A 6,058-nucleotide genomic window follows, 5' to 3' on the forward strand; every position below is an offset into this window, starting at 1 on the left:
ACTTTGAAACGATAAATGCTGGAAAACAAGAGCTGGATTCCCTGAATAGCGTATTGATGTAATTTGATACCTTGCATAATAAAATGAAAAGAGTAAAAACATATTATATTCCTCCTCAATTGATGTGTCCGGTTCTGTAACAGATCGCTTGATCCACGTGTAGTTCAACCTGACGATACCATACAAAATATGGTTCTATTGAATCTTAACGTTGGCAGAGGGCTGTGCGCAATATTTTGGTTGACATAGTATCCGTCAGTTCCTAAATAAAGGTCGTGCACCGAGGACTTTTGACCCTCTACAATCCCTTTGAAAAGTTGATCTATGAACGAAGGTTTTGCAAGGCAGCCTTTTGCGCGGCAATCTTCATGATTGCAGCATTGCTTATGACCATTGTAGCCATCTGTATCGTTCAACCTCCTCTCCCTCCCCCCACAGGAGATAAATAGCGATTAATCTCTTGGAGCCAATTTTTATTCTAGAGAGGTCAAGCGAGTAAGTCAACAGTTGATATTCTCTTGAAAAGTTGAAATGCGTACGGGTCGTCCGCTGGTACCCCAAAAGAAATGACCCTCGTGAGGATGAGCCCGAGGTTGTTAGTTGATGCTCGACTGCACGTTTCTTTCTCCTTTCCCTTTCTTTTCTCTTTTCCTTTCATCCTTTATCGGAAATTGGAAAAAAATACCCCCATTCCTTCGACCGTAATTTTCTTCGTCGAGACAGGTGTAGTTTGAAATAAAGAAGAGACCTCTATCGCGAAATTGTAAGGGAGTCGAAAAAATATTATGGCGATTCCTGGGAGTTCGAGCGAGCTGATAGGTAATAAAATAAAACAGATGTAAGTGAGCTAATTTGGAATTTAGCAGTGGCTCTTCGCAAGGCTACTGTTCGTGCGCTGTTTCCGAGTCTAATTTGAATCTGGACAACGATTTTAATAACTGACGAGTTATCTACAAGCAATAGTGGTGGTATTGCAACGGTTGCAGCGATATTTTTACCTCTTCATTAGAGTCTACTAAGCCTTAAAAAATAGCCAATTATTGCTTACGATTGCACAAAACTAATCGAAAAGCTCGTCGTTGGTATTCAGACCGTCGTTCAAAGTCGGAAAACTCATTTGAATTACAAATCATTTAAAAAATTAAAATTCACGAATTAAGCTATCAGTCTTGCACGTGGAAAGAGCTTATGAACTAAAAAAAGAAATTCAGCGTCTTTTTCAGCCAGTTTGCGGCCAATTGATGAACGACGCTCTGTCCCGACTTTTCCCAAGGTAAATAACTCATGTATTAATACATATTGGATTGAAATACAATTAAATTACAGAGTGACAGGTCGAAGGGGGGAATAATTAGACAGTACAGCATGTACACTGTAAGACAAACCCCATCTCATTCGTAGCCGCCATGACAGTTTTCATTGAACCAAATAACTCCTGAGGCGGCAGCGAGAAATTTTTTCGTTCATTGTTGTTGTATTGATCGCTTATTTAATTATTCAGTTCCTATTTTTATTTTTAAACTTATTTCAACAATATACACAGTCCATCGTGCTCAGAGTTTTAGCATTAGGGTAGCTGAAGATGGTTTTGATAACTTTAAACAAATATTCTATAATGTATCGACACAAACACACTTTTGTCGTATTGCTTTGAAAATGGTGTCAAAATATTATCAAATAATTTCTAACATTATGAGGGTATTTTTTCTCCATTACATAAATGGTTACCGTATTAACCCTACGCCATATCCAGCGTTTCTGGAACCAAGGAAACAGTTTCCCAGGCAATGCTGGCGCTCACTAAAATTCTCTTTAGTTTCAGTTGTTAGGGGGAGGGGGAATGGCAACAACAGAATTTTCATTGGCTTATCATTGCGAATTTATTTGATTTTCAAAAAAGATGTTTGGTAACTTGGGTTGTAGTCCATTCATCAAGAGTGTAGGCTATTCATCAAGGTCAGAGCCAAAAGCTGAATCATCACCGTCTCTGTCACAGTCCACCTCGCAAAGCCCAAGAGCAGCTGTGGCTATTTCTACCTCCTGTGAGAGAAAGAAATGAATAGCAACCGAGTAAGCACTCAGATCTTTTAAGTTTTAGCAGCAGCTTGGTTCAGTTAAAACACTTTTGAAGCTCGCAAAAAAGCGATTAGGTAATTACTCTTAACGTGAATAGCTTTAGTAGTGTAACTGACCTCTTCAGTGCGAGCATCAGCATCAACCTCGTAGTCTTCAATTTCATCTACGGCCTCTTGACTTTGATTGCCACTCAGCCTCTCTCCTTCTGAAGCACGTGTTTCACTGACCGACTCAACTTCAGGCACCTGAAAAATTTAAACCGTATTGTTGTGAGCATACGACCATACAATACACTGCATCACTATTCAGGAAAAAATGTACCGTTATGTTACAAGGTTGTGTCAAAATAATGAGTATCTTGCTTTCCTTTGGTGAACGAGGCTTACGTCTGTTCTTTGCGGACAACCAGATTTCTGCCGCCCTTTGGACTATGTTAGTACACTCCTCTGTCCCAAACGATGGGCCATTGATGCTCACATGCATAAGTGCATTTAGCATGTCATCAGTGAGTCGACTTCTCATTCTTGTTTTGATGCGTTTAATAACACTTCCACCTCTTTCAGGCCAACAATTGCTAAGGGGCATCGTCCATGCAGCTTCCGCCACCATAAGAAGTTCTGAATAGGTATCCTGATAGGTCTTGCGCCGCGCAAGCAACCTTTGTAAGGTCCAGTCTGTTGTGGTGAGAATGTTGGTATCTTCAGGGCTTCTGTCATTCGGCCGCAACAGAGTTTGCGGCACTTGTTTCTTCCAAGCAACCATTCAAACTTGAAATTCTCCCATTGTGCGAGTAATTTTGCAGACTTTATTTTCTTTTCCTCTTCTTCTTTTGTTCCATAGAAGTGGTTACTGATGATTTTTATCTCTGCTTGGCCATAGTCTTCAAATCCCGGGTCACTTTCATTTGGAAGATCAGCGATATCGAAGATGGAAAAGGCGCTAACTTGGGGTAAAGTGGGTTCAAAGCGATTGTTGATATTGTCTTGCAGGGCCACAATGTAGCGGTTCATGAGAGAACACAGCTCTTGCATCTTGTTGTCTGAAAGCGTTAAACCACAACGGTGAAGCCTTCCATTCTGAGCGAGGTCGTTCTGCAGCTTTTTCAAACATTCCTTGTCCTCTTTAAGCCTATTTAGTTTTGCATGTGTGGCCTTGATTGCAGGAAGCAGGTGTGAGAAGTTTACGTTTCCTCGTTGAAAACGCTTGCTTAATTGTGATAATACTGGCAAGACATCGTGGAGGATGTAAATGGTGCCGATGAATTTCACCTTTTTCATTCTTTTCAGGAGACCATCCGCTGCTGATCCCGTTGGTTCAGTTTTAAGCTGCTCCAGCGTTTCGATTATTGCGCAGAAATCCGTAAATACCGCCTCTACCGATTTATCTAACGACAACCAGCGTGTACGACAAGCCTTATTCAGCTTTTTTGCTACCTGCTTCCTCCCCGCCGAATTTAGTGTAAGATTCTTTGTGCTCTCTTGCACTTTAAGATACGTTGCAGTGCGCTTTGCAGAATTCTCGAATAGCTTCCAAAACTGGTGTAACAGAAGTTCACAGTGGGAAATGTAGTCAAGGGTATCTGCAGAGCTAGCACAAGCAAGAGCAAGTTTGTGTGCTAAGCAGTGGAAAGACAGGATCAATGGGTTCTCACCTTTTAGAAGCTTTGCCACCCCGTTTCTGGCCCCAGTCATAACAGAAGCACCGTCAGAGACAAAGCTGCGCATGGTTTGTACCTCTAACCCAACGGATTGCAACTCTTCGAGGAGTACTTTTTTGATCTGTGGCGCATCTGCCGAGTTGTTGCCTTTCAATGTGTTTGATATTGCAAGGAAACTGGTGGTGGTGGTACAGCTTTGACTGTCATAATACTGGATAAAAGTTACAAGCTGCTGCGTCAAAGAGATGTCAGTGACCTCATCAGTGAGGATGCCATAAACGCCATTACTAATCTTTTCTTTAATCTTTTCTTTGAAAACCTGTGCAAGAGTTAAAAACAGCTCTCTTTCAATTCCCTTTGACGAGTAGGGGAACTGACGTTTCAGATCAACTCCAGCAATCTTCTTTATCATCTCAAGAACCGAGGACAACTTTCTGTTTGGCAACTCTTCTTTAGCTAGCCAATAAACAACTTGGAAAATTTTCTTGCACTCTTTTCCCTTGTTCTTTTCCTTGTCATCTAGTTGCTTCTGAAACTCTGATCCTCGCTGCAGCATCTCTAATTGTATGGCTAGTTTGTGTTGAGGAGAATCAGCATGTACTCTGATTGTCTCAGGCTTGAATCTTATTGCTGGGATTTCGTTAAAATATTTCGTTTTGTTTTTGGCATTGTGAGTGTCATGTTTTTTACAAAGAAGGCAAAACATACCCTCATTTGCTTGAAAAACAAGCCACCATATCCCCGTTTCAGGATCATATGCTTCTGGTCTACTAAGCATAGAATGCTGGAATTTTGAAACCTTTTCAGTTGGGGATTTGACACTATATACAAGTTCACAGGTGTGTTTAATACCACGCAGGTTTTGCTGGTGCACATCTACGTCAGGGAAAGTGTTGTTCAACATAATTGTCTCCCTTTCTTTACTGCAAGAAGATTGAGAAGATCCTTTACTTTTTTGAGGACTCTTTCGGAAAGCAGTATTTGAAGAGGAACAACTTGGCTTTTCACTCTCATTACTACTTGCAGGCATTGGATCACAGTTTGTTGCCTCGGACAGGCTTTCTTCATCTATGGTTGCTTGCGTTAGAATTTCCCCTAAAGACACCAATATTTTTGTCAATTCATTTCTACTGAATGATCACTGTTGTCTGTGTTCAAAGTTGACATTATCAAGGATTTTATGAACCAGCGTTTGCCGATGATAAAATCGACATCCATGAATTAAATCCTTTCGTGCGTGAAACTAGGCGAGTAAGTTTAGTTCCGGTTTCCGGTTTCGGTTTTGACCCGCGTGACCGCCGAAGCGAAGTATCATCGGGCCGTGAGAAAAAACCTCTGGTACCCAGGGTATCACTTTTGAGATCGCCTGTGTTATTTTTTTCGTTTGTCTTAAGATAAAATCTTTCAGTTTTTCTATTTCAAAGTCCAATTCGTATTTTGATTGTTGGATAAGGGAAATATAAACTTAACCTTGTAAATAGTGACCTCATTAGCAAAGGGTAGCCGTGAGACATTATTTTGTTTTCTTCGGTCAGGAGAAAATTACCATCTTTACTGCTCACAGCGCAGTACAGTGAAACACTCATTCAGAATAATCATGCCCTTCAACTTACCTTGTTTTCTCTTGGCCGTCGGGACGAAAAACTCGCTTATCCTCTTCATTCTTTCAACAGTTTGACTAACACAAGTTGCGTGTTTTACCTGGGGATTTCCCTCAAGACTTGGCCGAGCAGGAATGAGAACGAAATAGTCACTTCAATTCCGATTAAATGACCTGGACCTCGACGTCACAAACAATATATTCTTATGACTTGTGTTATCAGGACCGTAGCTAGCATGAGGCAAGACGAGGCGATTGCCTCGCCTTGATTTTGGCTTTTTTTAATTTTTTTTTTTTGAAGAAACGTTTAATTGAGAAAATAATCCTTAGAAAAAAAAAATGGATCGGTTAAAAGAGCATTTCTGAGCCTCCAGATTTCAACATTTTCTCGGGGGGCATGCCCCCAGACTCCCTTAGCGGCTCGCGCCTTCGGCGCTCCAAACTTGCCTCGTCTTGTTCTGAAGTCTGGCTATGGCCCTGGTTATTTATTATGTAGTGCTTTGAGATACGTAATAACCACATAAAACAGGGCTGTATTTGCAGGGATAGAATCTCAACTTCGCAAAGATATGGTAGACGACTCTCACACTATTAACAACTGGCGACTTGGAGCAGTGTTATTTTTATGAATGAAAGAGAGAAAATTCCTTTTAGGAAAAGATATGGAGTCAGAGATGATCATGCGCACCTTTGATTTTTGTCCCAAGTTTTGTCATCTAACGCTA

The 6,058-nt window shown here is 41.0% G+C and overlaps 1 pseudogene across 1 annotated transcript; it reads right to left on the reverse strand.

The window, feature by feature from the left end:
• Positions 1–1,884: 1,884 nt before the first annotated feature.
• Positions 1,885–5,395, reverse strand: LOC149045911 (zinc finger protein 862-like; annotated as a pseudogene). Its single transcript, XR_016186489.1, has 3 exons — positions 5,347–5,395; positions 2,193–4,828; positions 1,885–2,040 (listed from the first exon to the last, which is right to left on the reverse strand). The product of XR_016186489.1 is annotated as a zinc finger protein 862-like (transcript).
• Between the last annotated feature and the right edge of the window lie 663 nt (positions 5,396–6,058).

Source organism: Pocillopora damicornis, chromosome 5 (genome assembly GCF_964200805.1).
Source record: "Pocillopora damicornis chromosome 5, jaPocDami1.2, whole genome shotgun sequence".
Lineage (NCBI taxonomy): Eukaryota > Metazoa > Cnidaria > Anthozoa > Scleractinia > Pocilloporidae > Pocillopora > Pocillopora damicornis.